This window comes from Alosa pseudoharengus, unplaced genomic scaffold, assembly GCF_046254945.1.
Source record: "Alosa pseudoharengus isolate Yale_2024_CS ecotype anadromous, Long Island Sound unplaced genomic scaffold, YU_APseudo_1.1 YU_APseudo_1.1_scf_6, whole genome shotgun sequence".
In the NCBI taxonomy this organism is placed as follows: Eukaryota; Metazoa; Chordata; class Actinopteri; order Clupeiformes; family Clupeidae; genus Alosa; species Alosa pseudoharengus.
The window spans coordinates 37,480,270-37,495,412 of NW_027468848.1; the positions used below are offsets into that span (position 1 = coordinate 37,480,270).

The following is a 15,143-nucleotide window of genomic DNA, read 5'->3' on the forward strand; positions in this document are numbered from 1 at the left end:
ACAAAATGAAATCTGCCCTTTTACTACAGACCTGACTATTTTTGCTACCACCCAAAATTCTGGCACAAGGTGTAATTGCATTCAGTTGAGAGCGGTGCCTTTGCCACTCCAGAGAGTGACGACAGTCAGACAGGTAAAAGAAATGCTTGAGTTCAGCAATGTTGAGGGCGTTTCAGCCGCAGTGTGATACAAAATTAGCGACAGTCTGGTCCAAATCGCTCTGCAGGGGGTATAGCTCAGTGGTAGAGCATTTGACTGCAGATCAAGAGGTCCCAGGTTCAAATCCTGGTGCCCCCTCAAACATGCTCGCAAGCTGGCGTACCAAATCCGTTTGCCCAACTGTTTTGCCGTTTTTGTGTCAGCCTGGTAAAGTGGTCACTCCGTGACCTGAAAGCAAATGCTTCAACTGAAAATGAAAGGACTGCTGAAAATGTGTCTCCTCAGTCTCCTCCGCAAAAAACACAAGCTGCGAGCAGCTCGTCTCACTTTAGCTCTCCCAGTCAGGATGGCCGAGCGGTCTAAGGCGCCAGACTCAAGGCGACGTGCCTTCCTCAGGCAAGGGATATCTGGTCTCCGAATGGAGGCGTGGGTTCGAATCCCACTTCTGACATGGGCTTTTATTTGAAGTGGCAATGGACAGACCCATCGCAGGGAAGTGGTTGTGCGAGAAAAGACGTCAAAATGGACACCGGTGAGGCTGACTGGCTATTTTCCAACATCAAGTCCTCCATGGAAGGTTAGCTGATTTTACTCAAAGGAACAAAATGAAATCTGCCCTTTTACTACAGACCTGACTATTTTTGCTACCACCCAAAATTCTGGCACAAGGTGTAATTGCATTCAGTTGAGAGCGGTGCCTTTGCCACTCCAGAGAGTGACGACAGTCAGACAGGTAAAAGAAATGCTTGAGTTCAGCAATGTTGAGGGCGTTTCAGCCGCAGTGTGATACAAAATTAGCGACAGTCTGGTCCAAATCGCTCTGCAGGGGGTATAGCTCAGTGGTAGAGCATTTGACTGCAGATCAAGAGGTCCCAGGTTCAAATCCTGGTGCCACCTCAAACATGCTCGCAAGCTGGCGTACCAAATCCGTTTGCCTAACTGTTTTGCCGTTTTTGTGTCAGCCTGGTAAAGTGGTCACTCTGTGACCTGAAAGCAAATGCTTCAACTGATAATGAAAGGACTGCTGAAAATGTGTCTCCTCAGTCTCCTCCGCAAAAAACACAAGCTGCGAGCAGCTCGTCTCACTTTAGCTCTCCCAGTCAGGATGGCCGAGCCGTCTAAGGCGCCAGACTCAAGGCGACGTGCCTTCCTCAGGCAAGGGATTTCTGGTCTCCGAATGGAGGCGTGGGTTCGAATCCCACTTCTGACATGGGCTTTTATTTGAAGTGGCAATGGACAGACCCATCGCAGGGAAGTGGTTGTGCGAGAAAAGACGTCAAAATGGACACCGGTGAGGCTGACTGGCTATTTTCCAACATCAAGTCCTCCATGGAATATTAGCTGATTTTACTCAAAGGAACAAAATGAAATCTGCCCTTTTACTACAGACCTGACTATTTTTGCTACCAACAAAATTCTGGCACAAGGTGTAATTGCATTCAGTTGAGAGCGGTGCCTTTGCCACTCCAGAGAGTGAAGACAGTCAGACAGGTAAAAGAAATGCTTGAGTTCAGCAGTGTTGAGGGCGTTTCAGCCGCAGTGTGATACAAAATAAGCGACAGTCTGCTCCAACTCTCTGTGCAGGGGGTATAGCTCAGTGGTAGAGCATTTGACTGCAGATCAAGAGGTCCCACGTTCAAATCCTGGTGCCCCCTCAAACATGCTCGCAAGCTGGCGTGCGCAAATCCGTTTGCCTAACTGTTTTGCCGTTTTTGTGTCAGCCTGGTAAAGTGGTCACTCCGTGACCTGAAAGCAAATGCTTCAACTGAAAATGAAAGGACTGCTGAAAATGTGTCTCCTCAGTCTCCTCCGCAAAAAACACAAGCTGCGAGCAGCTCGTCTCACTTTAGCTCTCCCAGTCAGGATGGCCGAGCGGTCTAAGGCGCCAGACTCAAGGCGACGTGCCTTCCTCAGGCAAGGGATTTCTGGTCTCCAAATGGAGGCGTGGGTTCGAATCCCACTTCTGACATGGGCTTTTATTTGAAGTGGCAATGGACAGACCCATCGCAGGGAAGTGGTTGTGCGAGAAAAGACGTCAAAATGGACACCGGTGAGGCTGACTGGCTATTTTCCAACATCAAGTCCTCCATGGAAGGTTAGCTGATTTTACTCAAAGGAACAAAATGAAATCTGCCCTTTTACTACAGACCTGACTATTTTTGCTACCAACAAAATTCTGGCACAAGGTGTAATTGCATTCAGTTGAGAGCGGTGCCTTTGCCACTCCAGAGAGTGAAGACAGTCAGACAGGTAAAAGAAATGCTTGAGTTCAGCAGTGTTGAGGGCGTTTCAGCCGCAGTGTGATACAAAATAAGCGACAGTCTGCTCCAACTCGCTGTGCAGGGGGTATAGCTCAGTGGTAGAGCATTTGACTGCAGATCAAGAGGTCCCAGGTTCAAATCCTGGTGCCCCCTCAAACATGCTCGCAAGCTGGCGTGCGCAAATCCGTTTGCCTAACTGTTTTGCCGTTTTTGTGTCAGCCTGGTAAAGTGGTCACTCCGTGACCTGAAAGCAAATGCTTCAACTGAAAATGAAAGGACTGCTGAAAATGTCTCCTCAGTCTCCTCCGCAAAAAACACAAGCTGCGAGCAGCTCGTCTCACTTTAGCTCTGCCAGTCAGGATGGCCGAGCGGTCTAAGGCGCCAGACTCAAGGCGACGTGCCTTCCTCAGGCAAGGGATTTCTGGTCTCCGAATGGAGGCGTGGGTTCGAATCCCACTTCTGACATGGGCTTTTATTTGAAGTGGCAATGGACAGACCCATCGCAGGGAAGTGGTTGTGCGAGAAAAGACGTCAAAATGGACACCGGTGAGGCTGACTGGCTATTTTCCAACATCAAGTCCTCCATGGAAGGTTAGCTGATTTTACTCAAAGGAACAAAATGAAATCTGCCCTTTTACTACAGACCTGACTATTTTTGCTACCACCCAAAATTCTGGCACAAGGTGTAATTGCATTCAGTTGAGAGCGGTGCCTTTGCCACTCCAGAGAGTGAAGACAGTCAGACAGGTAAAAGAAATGCTTGAGTTCAGCAGTGTTGAGGGCGTTTCAGCCGCAGTGTGATACAAAATAAGCGACAGTCTGCTCCAACTCGCTGTGCAGGGGGTATAGCTCAGTGGTAGAGCATTTGACTGCAGATCAAGAGGTCCCAGGTTCAAATCCTGGTGCCCCCTCAAACATGCTCGCAAGCTGGCGTGCGCAAATCCGTTTGCCTAACTGTTTTGCCGTTTTTGTGTCAGCCTGGTAAAGTGGTCACTCCGTGACCTGAAAGCAAATGCTTCAACTGAAAATGAAAGGACTGCTGAAAATGTCTCCTCAGTCTCCTCCGCAAAAAACACAAGCTGCGAGCAGCTCGTCTCACTTTAGCTCTGCCAGTCAGGATGGCCGAGCGGTCTAAGGCGCCAGACTCAAGGCGACGTGCCTTCCTCAGGCAAGGGATTTCTGGTCTCCGAATGGAGGCGTGGGTTCGAATCCCACTTCTGACATGGGCTTTTATTTGAAGTGGCAATGGACAGACCCATCGCAGGGAAGTGGTTGTGCGAGAAAAGACGTCAAAATGGACACCGGTGAGGCTGACTGGCTATTTTCCAACATCAAGTCCTCCATGGAATATTAGCTGATTTTACTCAAAGGAACAAAATGAAATCTGCCCTTTTACTACAGACCTGACTATTTTTGCTACCACCCAAAATTCTGGCACAAGGTGTAATTGCATTCAGTTGAGAGCGGTGCCTTTGCCACTCCAGAGAGTGAAGACAGTCAGACAGGTAAAAGAAATGCTTGAGTTCAGCAGTGTTGAGGGCGTTTCAGCCGCAGTGTGATACAAAATAAGCGACAGTCTGCTCCAAATAGCTGTGCAGGGGGTATAGCTCAGTGGTAGAGCATTTGACTGCAGATCAAGAGGTCCCAGGTTCAAATCCTGGTTCCCCCTCAAACATGCTCGCAAGCTGGTGTGCCAAATCCGTTTGCCTAACTGTTTTGCCGTTTTTGTGTCAGCCTGGTAAAGTGGTCACTCCGTGACCTGAAAGCAAATGCTTCAACTGAAAATGAAAGGACTGCTGAAAATGTCTCCTCAGTCTCCTCCGCAAAAAACACAAGCTGCGAGCAGCTCGTCTCACTTTAGCTCTCCCAGTCAGGATGGCCGAGCGGTCTAAGGCGCCAGACTCAAGGCGACGTGCCTTCCTCAGGCAAGGGATTTCTGGTCTCCGAATGGAGGCGTGGGTTCGAATCCCACTTCTGACATGGGCTTTTATTTGAAGTGGCAATGGACAGACCCATCGCAGGGAAGTGGTTGTGCGAGAAAAGACGTCAAAATGGACACCGGTGAGGCTGACTGGCTATTTTCCAACATCAAGTCCTCCATGGAATATTAGCTGATTTTACTCAAAGGAACAAAATGAAATCTGCCCTTTTACTACAGACCTGACTATTTTTGCTACCACACAAAATTCTGGCACAAGGTGTAATTGCATTCAGTTGAGAGCGGTGCCTTTGCCACTCCAGAGAGTGAAGACAGTCAGACAGGTAAAAGAAATGCTTGAGTTCAGCAGTGTTGAGGGCGTTTCAGCCGCAGTGTGATACAAAATAAGCGACAGTCTGCTCCAACTAGCTGTGCAGGGGGTATAGCTCAGTGGTAGAGCATTTGACTGCAGATCAAGAGGTCCCAGGTTCAAATCCTGGTGCCCCCTCAAACATGCTCGCAAGCTGGCGTGCCAAATCCGTTTGCCTAACTGTTTTGCCGTTTTTGTGTCAGCCTGGTAAAGTGGTCACTCCGTGACCTGAAAGCAAATGCTTCAACTGAAAATGAAAGGACTGCTGAAAATGTCTCCTCAGTCTCCTCCGCAAAAAACACAAGCTGCGAGCAGCTCGTCTCACTTTAGCTCTCCCAGTCAGGATGGCCGAGCGGTCTAAGGCGCCAGACTCAAGGCGACGTGCCTTCCTCAGGCAAGGGATTTCTGGTCTCCGAATGGAGGCGTGGGTTCGAATCCCACTTCTGACATGGGCTTTTATTTGAAGTGGCAATGGACAGACCCATCGCAGGGAAGTGGTTGTGCGAGAAAAGACGTCAAAATGGACACCGGTGAGGCTGACTGGCTATTTTCCAACATCAAGTCCTCCATGGAAGGTTAGCTGATTTTACTCAAAGGAACAAAATGAAATCTGCCCTTTTACTACAGACCTGACTATTTTTGCTACCAACAAAATTCTGGCACAAGGTGTAATTGCATTCAGTTGAGAGCGGTGCCTTTGCCACTCCAGAGAGTGAAGACAGTCAGACAGGTAAAAGAAATGCTTGAGTTCAGCAGTGTTGAGGGCGTTTCAGCCGCAGTGTGATACAAAATAAGCGACAGTCTGCTCCAACTCGCTGTGCAGGGGGTATAGCTCAGTGGTAGAGCATTTGACTGCAGATCAAGAGGTCCCAGGTTCAAATCCTGGTGCCCCCTCAAACATGCTCGCAAGCTGGCGTGCGCAAATCCGTTTGCCTAACTGTTTTGCCGTTTTTGTGTCAGCCTGGTAAAGTGGTCACTCCGTGACCTGAAAGCAAATGCTTCAACTGAAAATGAAAGGACTGCTGAAAATGTCTCCTCAGTCTCCTCCGCAAAAAACACAAGCTGCGAGCAGCTCGTCTCACTTTAGCTCTCCCAGTCAGGATGGCCGAGCGGTCTAAGGCGCCAGACTCAAGGCGACGTGCCTTCCTCAGGCAAGGGATTTCTGGTCTCCGAATGGAGGCGTGGGTTCGAATCCCACTTCTGACATGGGCTTTTATTTGAAGTGGCAATGGACAGACCCATCGCAGGGAAGTGGTTGTGCGAGAAAAGACGTCAAAATGGACACCGGTGAGGCTGACTGGCTATTTTCCAACATCAAGTCCTCCATGGAAGGTTAGCTGATTTTACTCAAAGGAACAAAATGAAATCTGCCCTTTTACTACAGACCTGACTATTTTTGCTACCACCCAAAATTCTGGCACAAGGTGTAATTGCATTCAGTTGAGAGCGGTGCCTTTGCCACTCCAGAGAGTGACGACAGTCAGACAGGTAAAAGAAATGCTTGAGTTCAGCAATGTTGAGGGCGTTTCAGCCGCAGTGTGATACAAAATTAGCGACAGTCTGGTCCAAATCGCTCTGCAGGGGGTATAGCTCAGTGGTAGAGCATTTGACTGCAGATCACGAGGTCCCAGGTTCAAATCCTGGTGCCCCCTCAAACATGCTCGCAAGCTGGCGTACCAAATCCGTTTGCCTAACTGTTTTGCCGTTTTTGTGTCAGCCTGGTAAAGTGGTCACTCCGTGACCTGAAAGCAAATGCTTCAACTGAAAATGAAAGGACTGCTGAAAATGTGTCTCCTCAGTCTCCTCCGCAAAAAACACAAGCTGCGAGCAGCTCGTCTCATTTTAGCTCTCCCAGTCAGGATGGCCGAGCGGTCTAAGGCGCCAGACTCAAGGCGACGTGCCTTCCTCAGGCAAGGGATTTCTGGTCTCCGAATGGAGGCGTGGGTTCGAATCCCACTTCTGACATGGGCTTTTATTTGAAGTGGCAATGGACAGACCCATCGCAGGGAAGTGGTTGTGCGAGAAAAGACGTCAAAATGGACACCGGTGAGGCTGACTGGCTATTTTCCAACATCAAGTCCTCCATGGAAGGTTAGCTGATTTTACTCAAAGGAACAAAATGAAATCTGCCCTTTTACTACAGACCTGACTATTTTTGCTACCAACAAAATTCTGGCACAAGGTGTAATTGCATTCAGTTGAGAGCGGTGCCTTTGCCACTCCAGAGAGTGAAGACAGTCAGACAGGTAAAAGAAATGCTTGAGTTCAGCAGTGTTGAGGGCGTTTCAGCCGCAGTGTGATACAAAATAAGCGACAGTCTGCTCCAACTCGCTGTGCAGGGGGTATAGCTCAGTGGTAGAGCATTTGACTGCAGATCAAGAGGTCCCAGGTTCAAATCCTGGTGCCCCCTCAAACATGCTCGCAAGCTGGCGTGCGCAAATCCGTTTGCCTAACTGTTTTGCCGTTTTTGTGTCAGCCTGGTAAAGTGGTCACTCCGTGACCTGAAAGCAAATGCTTCAACTGAAAATGAAAGGACTGCTGAAAATGTCTCCTCAGTCTCCTCCGCAAAAAACACAAGCTGCGAGCAGCTCGTCTCACTTTAGCTCTCCCAGTCAGGATGGCCGAGCGGTCTAAGGCGCCAGACTCAAGGCGACGTGCCTTCCTCAGGCAAGGGATTTCTGGTCTCCGAATGGAGGCGTGGGTTCGAATCCCACTTCTGACATGGGCTTTTATTTGAAGTGGCAATGGACAGACCCATCGCAGGGAAGTGGTTGTGCGAGAAAAGACGTCAAAATGGACACCGGTGAGGCTGACTGGCTATTTTCCAACATCAAGTCCTCCATGGAAGGTTAGCTGATTTTACTCAAAGGAACAAAATGAAATCTGCCCTTTTACTACAGACCTGACTATTTTTGCTACCACCCAAAATTCTGGCACAAGGTGTAATTGCATTCAGTTGAGAGCGGTGCCTTTGCCACTCCAGAGAGTGACGACAGTCAGACAGGTAAAAGAAATGCTTGAGTTCAGCAATGTTGAGGGCGTTTCAGCCGCAGTGTGATACAAAATTAGCGACAGTCTGGTCCAAATCGCTCTGCAGGGGGTATAGCTCAGTGGTAGAGCATTTGACTGCAGATCACGAGGTCCCAGGTTCAAATCCTGGTGCCCCCTCAAACATGCTCGCAAGCTGGCGTACCAAATCCGTTTGCCTAACTGTTTTGCCGTTTTTGTGTCAGCCTGGTAAAGTGGTCACTCCGTGACCTGAAAGCAAATGCTTCAACTGAAAATGAAAGGACTGCTGAAAATGTGTCTCCTCAGTCTCCTCCGCAAAAAACACAAGCTGCGAGCAGCTCGTCTCATTTTAGCTCTCCCAGTCAGGATGGCCGAGCGGTCTAAGGCGCCAGACTCAAGGCGACGTGCCTTCCTCAGGCAAGGGATTTCTGGTCTCCGAATGGAGGCGTGGGTTCGAATCCCACTTCTGACATGGGCTTTTATTTGAAGTGGCAATGGACAGACCCATCGCAGGGAAGTGGTTGTGCGAGAAAAGACGTCAAAATGGACACCGGTGAGGCTGACTGGCTATTTTCCAACATCAAGTCCTCCATGGAATATTAGCTGATTTTACTCAAAGGAACAAAATGAAATCTGCCCTTTTACTACAGACCTGACTATTTTTGCTACCACACAAAATTCTGGCACAAGGTGTAATTGCATTCAGTTGAGAGCGGTGCCTTTGCCACTCCAGAGAGTGAAGACAGTCAGACAGGTAAAAGAAATGCTTGAGTTCAGCAGTGTTGAGGGCGTTTCAGCCGCAGTGTGATACAAAATAAGCGACAGTCTGCTCCAACTAGCTGTGCAGGGGGTATAGCTCAGTGGTAGATCATTTGACTGCAGATCAAGAGGTCCCAGGTTCAAATCCTGGTGCCCCCTCAAACATGCTCGCAAGCTGGCGTACCAAATCCGTTTGCCTAACTGTTTTGCCGTTTTTGTGTCAGCCTGGTAAAGTGGTCACTCCGTGACCTGAAAGCAAATGCTTCAACTGAAAATGAAAGGACTGCTGAAAATGTGTCTCCTCAGTCTCCTCCGCAAAAAACACAAGCTGCGAGCAGCTCGTCTCACTTTAGCTCTCCCAGTCAGGATGGCCGAGCGGTCTAAGGCGCCAGACTCAAGGCGACGTGCCTTCCTCAGGCAAGGGATTTCTGGTCTCCGAATGGAGGCCTGGGTTCGAATCCCACTTCCGACATGGGCTTTTATTTGAAGTGGCAATGGACAGACCCATCGCAGGGAAGTGGTTGTGCGAGAAAAGACCTCAAAATGGACACCGGTGAGGCTGACTGGCTATTTTCCAACATCAAGTCCTCCATGGAAGGTTAGCTGATTTTACTCAAAGGAACAAAATGAAATCTGCCCTTTTACTACAGACCTGACTATTTTTGCTACCACCCAAAATTCTGGCACAAGGTGTAATTGCATTCAGTTGAGAGCGGTGCCTTTGCCACTCCAGAGAGTGAAGACAGTCAGACAGGTAAAAGAAATGCTTGAGTTCAGCAGTGTTGAGGGCGTTTCAGCCGCAGTTTGATACAAAATAAGTGACAGTCTGCTCCCACTCGCTGTGCAGGGGGTATAGCTCAGTGGTAGAGCATTTGACTGCAGATCAAGAGGTCCCAGGTTCAAATCCTGGTGCCCCCTCAAACATGCTCGCAAGCTGGCGTGCGCAAATCCGTTTGCCTAACTGTTTTGCCATTTTTGTGTCAGCCTGGTAAAGTGGTCACTCCGTGACCTGAAAGCAAATGCTTCAACTGAAAATGAAAGGACTGCTGAAAATGTGTCTCCTCAGTCTCCTCCGCAAAAAACACAAGCTGCGAGCAGCTCGTCTCACTTTAGCTCTCCCAGTCAGGATGGCCGAGCGGTCTAAGGCGCCAGACTCAAGGCGACGTGCCTTCCTCAGGCAAGGGATTTCTGGTCTCCGAATGGAGGCGTGGGTTCGAATCCCACTTCTGACATGGGCTTTTATTTGAAGTGGCAATGGACAGACCCATCGCAGGGAATTGGTTGTGCGAGAAAAGACGTCAAAATGGACACCGGTGAGGCTGACTGGCTATTTTCCAACATCAAGTCCTCCATGGAATATTAGCTGATTTTACTCAAAGGAACAAAATGAAATCTGCCCTTTTACTACAGACCTGACTATTTTTGCTACCACCCAAAATTCTGGCACAAGGTGTAATTGCATTCAGTTGAGAGCGGTGCCTTTGCCACTCCAGAGAGTGAAGACAGTCAGACAGGTAAAAGAAATGCTTGAGTTCAGCAGTGTTGAGGGCGTTTCAGCCGCAGTGTGATACAAAATAAGCGACAGTCTGCTCCAACTCGCTGTGCAGGGGGTATAGCTCAGTGGTAGAGCATTTGACTGCAGATCAAGAGGTCCCAGGTTCAAATCCTGGTGCCCCCTCAAACATGCTCGCAAGCTGGCGTGCGCAAATCCGTTTGCCTAACTGTTTTGCCGTTTTTGTGTCAGCCTGGTAAAGTGGTCACTCCGTGACCTGAAAGCAAATGCTTCAACTGAAAATGAAAGGACTGCTGAAAATGTGTCTCCTCATTCTCCTCCGCAAAAAACACAAGGTGCGAGCAGCTCGTCTCACTTTAGCTCTGCCAGTCAGGATGGCCGAGCGGTCTAAGGCGCCAGACTCAAGGCGACGTGCCTTCCTCAGGCAAGGGATTTCTGGTCTCCGAATGGAGGCGTGGGTTCGAATCCCACTTCTGACATGGGCTTTTATTTGAAGTGGCAATGGACAGACCCATCGCAGGGAATTGGTTGTGCGAGAAAAGACGTCAAAATGGACACCGGTGAGGCTGACTGGCTATTTTCCAACATCAAGTCCTCCATGGAATATTAGCTGATTTTACTCAAAGGAACAAAATGAAATCTGCCCTTTTACTACAGACCTGACTATTTTTGCTACCACCCAAAATTCTGGCACAAGGTGTAATTGCATTCAGTTGAGAGCGGTGCCTTTGCCACTCCAGAGAGTGAAGACAGTCAGACAGGTAAAAGAAATGCTTGAGTTCAGCAGTGTTGAGGGCGTTTCAGCCGCAGTGTGATACAAAATAAGCGACAGTCTGCTCCAACTCGCTGTGCAGGGGGTATAGCTCAGTGGTAGAGCATTTGACTGCAGATCAAGAGGTCCCAGGTTCAAATCCTGGTGCCCCCTCAAACATGCTCGCAAGCTGGCGTGCGCAAATCCGTTTGCCTAACTGTTTTGCCGTTTTTGTGTCAGCCTGGTAAAGTGGTCACTCCGTGACCTGAAAGCAAATGCTTCAACTGAAAATGAAAGGACTGCTGAAAATGTGTCTCCTCATTCTCCTCCGCAAAAAACACAAGGTGCGAGCAGCTCGTCTCACTTTAGCTCTGCCAGTCAGGATGGCCGAGCGGTCTAAGGCGCCAGACTCAAGGCGACGTGCCTTCCTCAGGCAAGGGATTTCTGGTCTCCGAATGGAGGCGTGGGTTCGAATCCCACTTCTGACATGGGCTTTTATTTGAAGTGGCAATGGACAGACCCATCGCAGGGAATTGGTTGTGCGAGAAAAGACGTCAAAATGGACACCGGTGAGGCTGACTGGCTATTTTCCAACATCAAGTTCTCCATGGAATATTAGCTGATTTTACTCAAAGGAACAAAATGAAATCTGCCCTTTTACTACAGACCTGACTATTTTTGCTACCACCCAAAATTCTGGCACAAGGTGTAATTGCATTCAGTTGAGAGCGGTGCCTTTGCCACTCCAGAGAGTGAAGACAGTCAGACAGGTAAAAGAAATGCTTGAGTTCAGCAATGTTGAGGGCGTTTCAGCCGCAGTGTGATACAAAATTAGCGACAGTCTGGTCCAAATCGCTCTGCAGAGGGTATAGCTCAGTGGTAGAGCATTTGACTGCAGATCAAGAGGTCCCAGGTTCAAATCCTGGTGCCCCCTCAAACATGCTCGCAAGCTGGTGTGCCAAATCCGTTTGCCTAACTGTTTTGCCGTTTTTGTGTCAGCCTGGTAAAGTGGTCACTCCGTGACCTGAAAGCAAATGCTTCAACTGAAAATGAAAGGACTGCTGAAAATGTCTCCTCAGTCTCCTCCGCAAAAAACACAAGCTGCGAGCAGCTCGTCTCACTTTAGCTCTCCCAGTCAGGATGGACGAGCGGTCTAAGGCGCCAGACTCAAGGCGACGTGCCTTCCTCAGGCAAGGGATTTCTGGTCTCCGAATGGAGGCGTGGGTTCGAATCCCACTTCTGACACGGGCTTTTATTTGAAGTGGCAATGGACAGACCCATCGCAGGGAAGTGGTTGTGCGAGAAAAGACGTCAAAATGGACACCGGTGAGGCTGACTGGCTATTTTCCAACATCAAGTCCTCCATGGAAGGTTAGCTGATTTTACTCAAAGGAACAAAATGAAATCTGCCCTTTTACTACAGACCTGACTATTTTTGCTACCACCCAAAATTCTGGCACAAGGTGTAATTGCATTCAGTTGAGAGCGGTGCCTTTGCCACTCCAGAGAGTGACGACAGTCAGACAGGTAAAAGAAATGCTTGAGTTCAGCAATGTTGAGGGCGTTTCAGCCGCAGTGTGATACAAAATTAGCGACAGTCTGGTCCAAATCGCTCTGCAGAGGGTATAGCTCAGTGGTAGAGCATTTGACTGCAGATCAAGAGGTCCCAGGTTCAAATCCTGGTGCCCCCTCAAACATGCTCGCAAGCTGGCGTGCGCAAATCCGTTTGCCTAACTGTTTTGCCGTTTTTGTGTCAGCCTGGTAAAGTGGTCACTCCGTGACCTGAAAGCAAATGCTTCAACTGAAAATGAAAGGACTGCTGAAAATGTCTCCTCAGTCTCCTCCGCAAAAAACACAAGCTGCGAGCAGCTCGTCTCACTTTAGCTCTCCCAGTCAGGATGGCCGAGCGGTCTAAGGCGCCAGACTCAAGGCGACGTGCCTTCCTCAGGCAAGGGATTTCTGGTCTCCGAATGGAGGCGTGGGTTCGAATCCCACTTCTGACATGGGCTTTTATTTGAAGTGGCAATGGACAGACCCATCGCAGGGAAGTGGTTGTGCGAGAAAAGACGTCAAAATGGACACCGGTGAGGCTGACTGGCTATTTTCCAACATCAAGTCCTCCATGGAATATTAGCTGATTTTACTCAAAGGAACAAAATGAAATCTGCCCTTTTACTACAGACCTGACTATTTTTGCTACCACACAAAATTCTGGCACAAGGTGTAATTGCATTCAGTTGAGAGCGGTGCCTTTGCCACTCCAGAGAGTGAAGACAGTCAGACAGGTAAAAGAAATGCTTGAGTTCAGCAGTGTTGAGGGCGTTTCAGCCGCAGTGTGATACAAAATAAGCGACAGTCTGCTCCAACTAGCTGTGCAGGGGGTATAGCTCAGTGGTAGAGCATTTGACTGCAGATCAAGAGGTCCCAGGTTCAAATCCTGGTGCCCCCTCAAACATGCTCGCAAGCTGGCGTACCAAATCCGTTTGCCTAACTGTTTTGCCGTTTTTGTGTCAGCCTGGTAAAGTGGTCACTCCGTGACCTGAAAGCAAATGCTTCAACTGAAAATGAAAGGACTGCTGAAAATGTCTCCTCAGTCTCCTCCGCAAAAAACACAAGCTGCGAGCAGCTCGTCTCACTTTAGCCCTCCCAGTCAGGATGGATGAGCGGTCTAAGGCGCCAGACTCAAGGCGACGTGCCTTCCTCAGGCAAGGGATTTCTGGTCTCCGAATGGAGGCGTGGGTTCGAATCCCACTTCTGACATGGGCTTTTATTTGAAGTGGCAATGGACAGACCCATCGCAGGGAAGTGGTTGTGCGAGAAAAGACGTCAAAATGGACACCGGTGAGGCTGACTGGCTATTTTCCAACATCAAGTCCTCCATGGAAGGTTAGCTGATTTTACTCAAAGGAACAAAATGAAATCTGCCCTTTTACTACAGACCTGACTATTTTTGCTACCACCCAAAATTCTGGCACAAGGTGTAATTGCATTCAGTTGAGAGCGGTGCCTTTGCCACTCCAGAGAGTGAAGACAGTCAGACAGGTAAAAGAAATGCTTGAGTTCAGCAGTGTTGAGGGCGTTTCAGCCGCAGTGTGATACAAAATTAGCGACAGTCTGGTCCAAATCGCTCTGCAGGGGGTATAGCTCAGTGGTAGAGCATTTGACTGCAGATCAAGAGGTCCCAGGTTCAAATCCTGGTGCCCCCTCAAACATGCTCGCAAGCTGGCGTACCAAATCCGTTTGCCTAACTGTTTTGCCGTTTTTGTGTCAGCCTGGTAAAGTGGTCACGGAGTGACCTGAAAGCAAATGCTTCAACTGAAAATGAAAGGACTGCTGAAAATGTGTCTCCTCAGTCTCCTCCGCAAAAAACACAAGCTGCGAGCAGCTCGTCTCACTTTAGCTCTCCCAGTCAGGATGGCCGAGCGGTCTAAGGCGCCAAACTCAAGGCGACGTGCCTTCCTCAGGCAAGGGATTTCTGGTCTCCGAATGGAGGTGTGGGTTCGAATCCCACTTCTGACATGGGCTTTTATTTGAAGTTTCAATGGACAGACCCATCGCAGGGAAGTGGTTGTGCGAGAAAAGACGTCAAAATGGACACCGGTGAGGCTGACTGGCTATTTTCCAACATCAAGTCCTCCATGGAAGGTTAGCTGATTTTACTCAAAGGAACAAAATGAAATCTGCCCTTTTACTACAGACCTGACTATTTTTGCTACCACCCAAAATTCTGGCACAAGGTGTAATTGCATTCAGTTGAGAGCGGTGCCTTTGCCACTCCAGAGAGTGAAGACAGTCAGACAGGTAAAAGAAATGCTTGAGTTCAGCAGTGTTGAGGGCGTTTCAGCCGCAGTGTGATACAAAATAAGCGACAGTCTGCTCCAACTAGCTGTGCAGGGGGTATAGCTCAGTGGTAGAGCATTTGACTGCAGATCAAGAGGTCCCAGGTTCAAATCCTGGTGCCCCCTCAAACATGCTCGCAAGCTGGCGTACCAAATCCGTTTGCCTAACTGTTTTGCCGTTTTTGTGTCAGCCTGGTAAAGTGGTCACTCCGTGACCTGAAAGCAAATGCTTCAACTGAAAATGAAAGGACTGCTGAAAATGTGTCTCCTCAGTCTCCTCCGCAAAAAACACAAGCTGCGAGCAGCTCGTCTCACTTTAGCTCTCCCAGTCAGGATGGCCGAGCGGTCTAAGGCGCCAGACTCAAGGCGACGTGCCTTCCTCAGGCAAGGGATTTCTGGTCTCCGAATGGAGGCGTGGGTTCGAATCCCACTTCTGACATGGGCTTTTATTTGAAGTGGCAATGGACAGACCCATCGCAGGGAAGTGGTTGTGCAAGAAAAGACCTCAAAATGGACACCGGTGAGGCTGACTGGCTATTTTCCAACATCAAGTCCTCCATGGAA

General features: G+C 49.1%; 40 non-coding genes across 40 annotated transcripts; all 40 read left to right on the forward strand.

Annotated features, from left to right (window-relative positions):
* The first annotated feature begins 225 nt into the window (after positions 1-225).
* On the forward strand, positions 226-297 carry trnac-gca (transfer RNA cysteine (anticodon GCA)). The gene has a single exon. It is a non-coding gene; the product is annotated as a tRNA-Cys (tRNA).
* A 202-nt stretch (positions 298-499) lies between these two features.
* On the forward strand, positions 500-610 carry trnal-caa (transfer RNA leucine (anticodon CAA)). The gene is made up of 2 exons: positions 500-537; positions 565-610. It is a non-coding gene; the product is annotated as a tRNA-Leu (tRNA).
* A 374-nt stretch (positions 611-984) lies between these two features.
* trnac-gca (transfer RNA cysteine (anticodon GCA)) lies at positions 985-1,056 on the forward strand. Its single transcript has one exon. It is a non-coding gene; the product is annotated as a tRNA-Cys (tRNA).
* Positions 1,057-1,258: 202 nt separating this feature from the next.
* On the forward strand, positions 1,259-1,369 carry trnal-caa (transfer RNA leucine (anticodon CAA)). The gene is made up of 2 exons: positions 1,259-1,296; positions 1,324-1,369. It is a non-coding gene; the product is annotated as a tRNA-Leu (tRNA).
* Positions 1,370-1,742: 373 nt separating this feature from the next.
* trnac-gca (transfer RNA cysteine (anticodon GCA)) lies at positions 1,743-1,814 on the forward strand. The gene has a single exon. It is a non-coding gene; the product is annotated as a tRNA-Cys (tRNA).
* Positions 1,815-2,017: 203 nt separating this feature from the next.
* Positions 2,018-2,128, forward strand: trnal-caa (transfer RNA leucine (anticodon CAA)). Its single transcript has 2 exons — positions 2,018-2,055; positions 2,083-2,128. It is a non-coding gene; the product is annotated as a tRNA-Leu (tRNA).
* Positions 2,129-2,501: 373 nt separating this feature from the next.
* trnac-gca (transfer RNA cysteine (anticodon GCA)) lies at positions 2,502-2,573 on the forward strand. Its single transcript has one exon. It is a non-coding gene; the product is annotated as a tRNA-Cys (tRNA).
* Positions 2,574-2,774: 201 nt separating this feature from the next.
* trnal-caa (transfer RNA leucine (anticodon CAA)) lies at positions 2,775-2,885 on the forward strand. Its single transcript has 2 exons — positions 2,775-2,812; positions 2,840-2,885. It is a non-coding gene; the product is annotated as a tRNA-Leu (tRNA).
* A 374-nt stretch (positions 2,886-3,259) lies between these two features.
* Positions 3,260-3,331, forward strand: trnac-gca (transfer RNA cysteine (anticodon GCA)). Its single transcript has one exon. It is a non-coding gene; the product is annotated as a tRNA-Cys (tRNA).
* Positions 3,332-3,532: 201 nt separating this feature from the next.
* trnal-caa (transfer RNA leucine (anticodon CAA)) lies at positions 3,533-3,643 on the forward strand. The gene is made up of 2 exons: positions 3,533-3,570; positions 3,598-3,643. It is a non-coding gene; the product is annotated as a tRNA-Leu (tRNA).
* A 374-nt stretch (positions 3,644-4,017) lies between these two features.
* On the forward strand, positions 4,018-4,089 carry trnac-gca (transfer RNA cysteine (anticodon GCA)). The gene has a single exon. It is a non-coding gene; the product is annotated as a tRNA-Cys (tRNA).
* Positions 4,090-4,289: 200 nt separating this feature from the next.
* On the forward strand, positions 4,290-4,400 carry trnal-caa (transfer RNA leucine (anticodon CAA)). Its single transcript has 2 exons — positions 4,290-4,327; positions 4,355-4,400. It is a non-coding gene; the product is annotated as a tRNA-Leu (tRNA).
* A 374-nt stretch (positions 4,401-4,774) lies between these two features.
* trnac-gca (transfer RNA cysteine (anticodon GCA)) lies at positions 4,775-4,846 on the forward strand. Its single transcript has one exon. It is a non-coding gene; the product is annotated as a tRNA-Cys (tRNA).
* Positions 4,847-5,046: 200 nt separating this feature from the next.
* On the forward strand, positions 5,047-5,157 carry trnal-caa (transfer RNA leucine (anticodon CAA)). Its single transcript has 2 exons — positions 5,047-5,084; positions 5,112-5,157. It is a non-coding gene; the product is annotated as a tRNA-Leu (tRNA).
* A 373-nt stretch (positions 5,158-5,530) lies between these two features.
* Positions 5,531-5,602, forward strand: trnac-gca (transfer RNA cysteine (anticodon GCA)). The gene has a single exon. It is a non-coding gene; the product is annotated as a tRNA-Cys (tRNA).
* Positions 5,603-5,803: 201 nt separating this feature from the next.
* Positions 5,804-5,914, forward strand: trnal-caa (transfer RNA leucine (anticodon CAA)). The gene is made up of 2 exons: positions 5,804-5,841; positions 5,869-5,914. It is a non-coding gene; the product is annotated as a tRNA-Leu (tRNA).
* A 374-nt stretch (positions 5,915-6,288) lies between these two features.
* On the forward strand, positions 6,289-6,360 carry trnac-gca (transfer RNA cysteine (anticodon GCA)). Its single transcript has one exon. It is a non-coding gene; the product is annotated as a tRNA-Cys (tRNA).
* Positions 6,361-6,562: 202 nt separating this feature from the next.
* Positions 6,563-6,673, forward strand: trnal-caa (transfer RNA leucine (anticodon CAA)). Its single transcript has 2 exons — positions 6,563-6,600; positions 6,628-6,673. It is a non-coding gene; the product is annotated as a tRNA-Leu (tRNA).
* A 373-nt stretch (positions 6,674-7,046) lies between these two features.
* trnac-gca (transfer RNA cysteine (anticodon GCA)) lies at positions 7,047-7,118 on the forward strand. The gene has a single exon. It is a non-coding gene; the product is annotated as a tRNA-Cys (tRNA).
* A 201-nt stretch (positions 7,119-7,319) lies between these two features.
* trnal-caa (transfer RNA leucine (anticodon CAA)) lies at positions 7,320-7,430 on the forward strand. The gene is made up of 2 exons: positions 7,320-7,357; positions 7,385-7,430. It is a non-coding gene; the product is annotated as a tRNA-Leu (tRNA).
* A 374-nt stretch (positions 7,431-7,804) lies between these two features.
* trnac-gca (transfer RNA cysteine (anticodon GCA)) lies at positions 7,805-7,876 on the forward strand. The gene has a single exon. It is a non-coding gene; the product is annotated as a tRNA-Cys (tRNA).
* A 202-nt stretch (positions 7,877-8,078) lies between these two features.
* On the forward strand, positions 8,079-8,189 carry trnal-caa (transfer RNA leucine (anticodon CAA)). Its single transcript has 2 exons — positions 8,079-8,116; positions 8,144-8,189. It is a non-coding gene; the product is annotated as a tRNA-Leu (tRNA).
* Positions 8,190-8,563: 374 nt separating this feature from the next.
* Positions 8,564-8,635, forward strand: trnac-gca (transfer RNA cysteine (anticodon GCA)). Its single transcript has one exon. It is a non-coding gene; the product is annotated as a tRNA-Cys (tRNA).
* A 202-nt stretch (positions 8,636-8,837) lies between these two features.
* trnal-caa (transfer RNA leucine (anticodon CAA)) lies at positions 8,838-8,948 on the forward strand. The gene is made up of 2 exons: positions 8,838-8,875; positions 8,903-8,948. It is a non-coding gene; the product is annotated as a tRNA-Leu (tRNA).
* A 374-nt stretch (positions 8,949-9,322) lies between these two features.
* Positions 9,323-9,394, forward strand: trnac-gca (transfer RNA cysteine (anticodon GCA)). The gene has a single exon. It is a non-coding gene; the product is annotated as a tRNA-Cys (tRNA).
* A 203-nt stretch (positions 9,395-9,597) lies between these two features.
* On the forward strand, positions 9,598-9,708 carry trnal-caa (transfer RNA leucine (anticodon CAA)). Its single transcript has 2 exons — positions 9,598-9,635; positions 9,663-9,708. It is a non-coding gene; the product is annotated as a tRNA-Leu (tRNA).
* A 374-nt stretch (positions 9,709-10,082) lies between these two features.
* On the forward strand, positions 10,083-10,154 carry trnac-gca (transfer RNA cysteine (anticodon GCA)). Its single transcript has one exon. It is a non-coding gene; the product is annotated as a tRNA-Cys (tRNA).
* Positions 10,155-10,357: 203 nt separating this feature from the next.
* trnal-caa (transfer RNA leucine (anticodon CAA)) lies at positions 10,358-10,468 on the forward strand. The gene is made up of 2 exons: positions 10,358-10,395; positions 10,423-10,468. It is a non-coding gene; the product is annotated as a tRNA-Leu (tRNA).
* A 374-nt stretch (positions 10,469-10,842) lies between these two features.
* Positions 10,843-10,914, forward strand: trnac-gca (transfer RNA cysteine (anticodon GCA)). Its single transcript has one exon. It is a non-coding gene; the product is annotated as a tRNA-Cys (tRNA).
* Positions 10,915-11,117: 203 nt separating this feature from the next.
* trnal-caa (transfer RNA leucine (anticodon CAA)) lies at positions 11,118-11,228 on the forward strand. The gene is made up of 2 exons: positions 11,118-11,155; positions 11,183-11,228. It is a non-coding gene; the product is annotated as a tRNA-Leu (tRNA).
* Positions 11,229-11,602: 374 nt separating this feature from the next.
* Positions 11,603-11,676, forward strand: trnac-gca (transfer RNA cysteine (anticodon GCA)). Its single transcript has one exon. It is a non-coding gene; the product is annotated as a tRNA-Cys (tRNA).
* A 198-nt stretch (positions 11,677-11,874) lies between these two features.
* trnal-caa (transfer RNA leucine (anticodon CAA)) lies at positions 11,875-11,985 on the forward strand. The gene is made up of 2 exons: positions 11,875-11,912; positions 11,940-11,985. It is a non-coding gene; the product is annotated as a tRNA-Leu (tRNA).
* A 374-nt stretch (positions 11,986-12,359) lies between these two features.
* On the forward strand, positions 12,360-12,433 carry trnac-gca (transfer RNA cysteine (anticodon GCA)). The gene has a single exon. It is a non-coding gene; the product is annotated as a tRNA-Cys (tRNA).
* Positions 12,434-12,632: 199 nt separating this feature from the next.
* trnal-caa (transfer RNA leucine (anticodon CAA)) lies at positions 12,633-12,743 on the forward strand. The gene is made up of 2 exons: positions 12,633-12,670; positions 12,698-12,743. It is a non-coding gene; the product is annotated as a tRNA-Leu (tRNA).
* A 374-nt stretch (positions 12,744-13,117) lies between these two features.
* On the forward strand, positions 13,118-13,189 carry trnac-gca (transfer RNA cysteine (anticodon GCA)). Its single transcript has one exon. It is a non-coding gene; the product is annotated as a tRNA-Cys (tRNA).
* Positions 13,190-13,389: 200 nt separating this feature from the next.
* trnal-caa (transfer RNA leucine (anticodon CAA)) lies at positions 13,390-13,500 on the forward strand. Its single transcript has 2 exons — positions 13,390-13,427; positions 13,455-13,500. It is a non-coding gene; the product is annotated as a tRNA-Leu (tRNA).
* A 374-nt stretch (positions 13,501-13,874) lies between these two features.
* On the forward strand, positions 13,875-13,946 carry trnac-gca (transfer RNA cysteine (anticodon GCA)). The gene has a single exon. It is a non-coding gene; the product is annotated as a tRNA-Cys (tRNA).
* A 202-nt stretch (positions 13,947-14,148) lies between these two features.
* Positions 14,149-14,259, forward strand: trnal-caa (transfer RNA leucine (anticodon CAA)). Its single transcript has 2 exons — positions 14,149-14,186; positions 14,214-14,259. It is a non-coding gene; the product is annotated as a tRNA-Leu (tRNA).
* Positions 14,260-14,633: 374 nt separating this feature from the next.
* On the forward strand, positions 14,634-14,705 carry trnac-gca (transfer RNA cysteine (anticodon GCA)). The gene has a single exon. It is a non-coding gene; the product is annotated as a tRNA-Cys (tRNA).
* A 202-nt stretch (positions 14,706-14,907) lies between these two features.
* Positions 14,908-15,018, forward strand: trnal-caa (transfer RNA leucine (anticodon CAA)). The gene is made up of 2 exons: positions 14,908-14,945; positions 14,973-15,018. It is a non-coding gene; the product is annotated as a tRNA-Leu (tRNA).
* Positions 15,019-15,143: the final 125 nt, after the last annotated feature.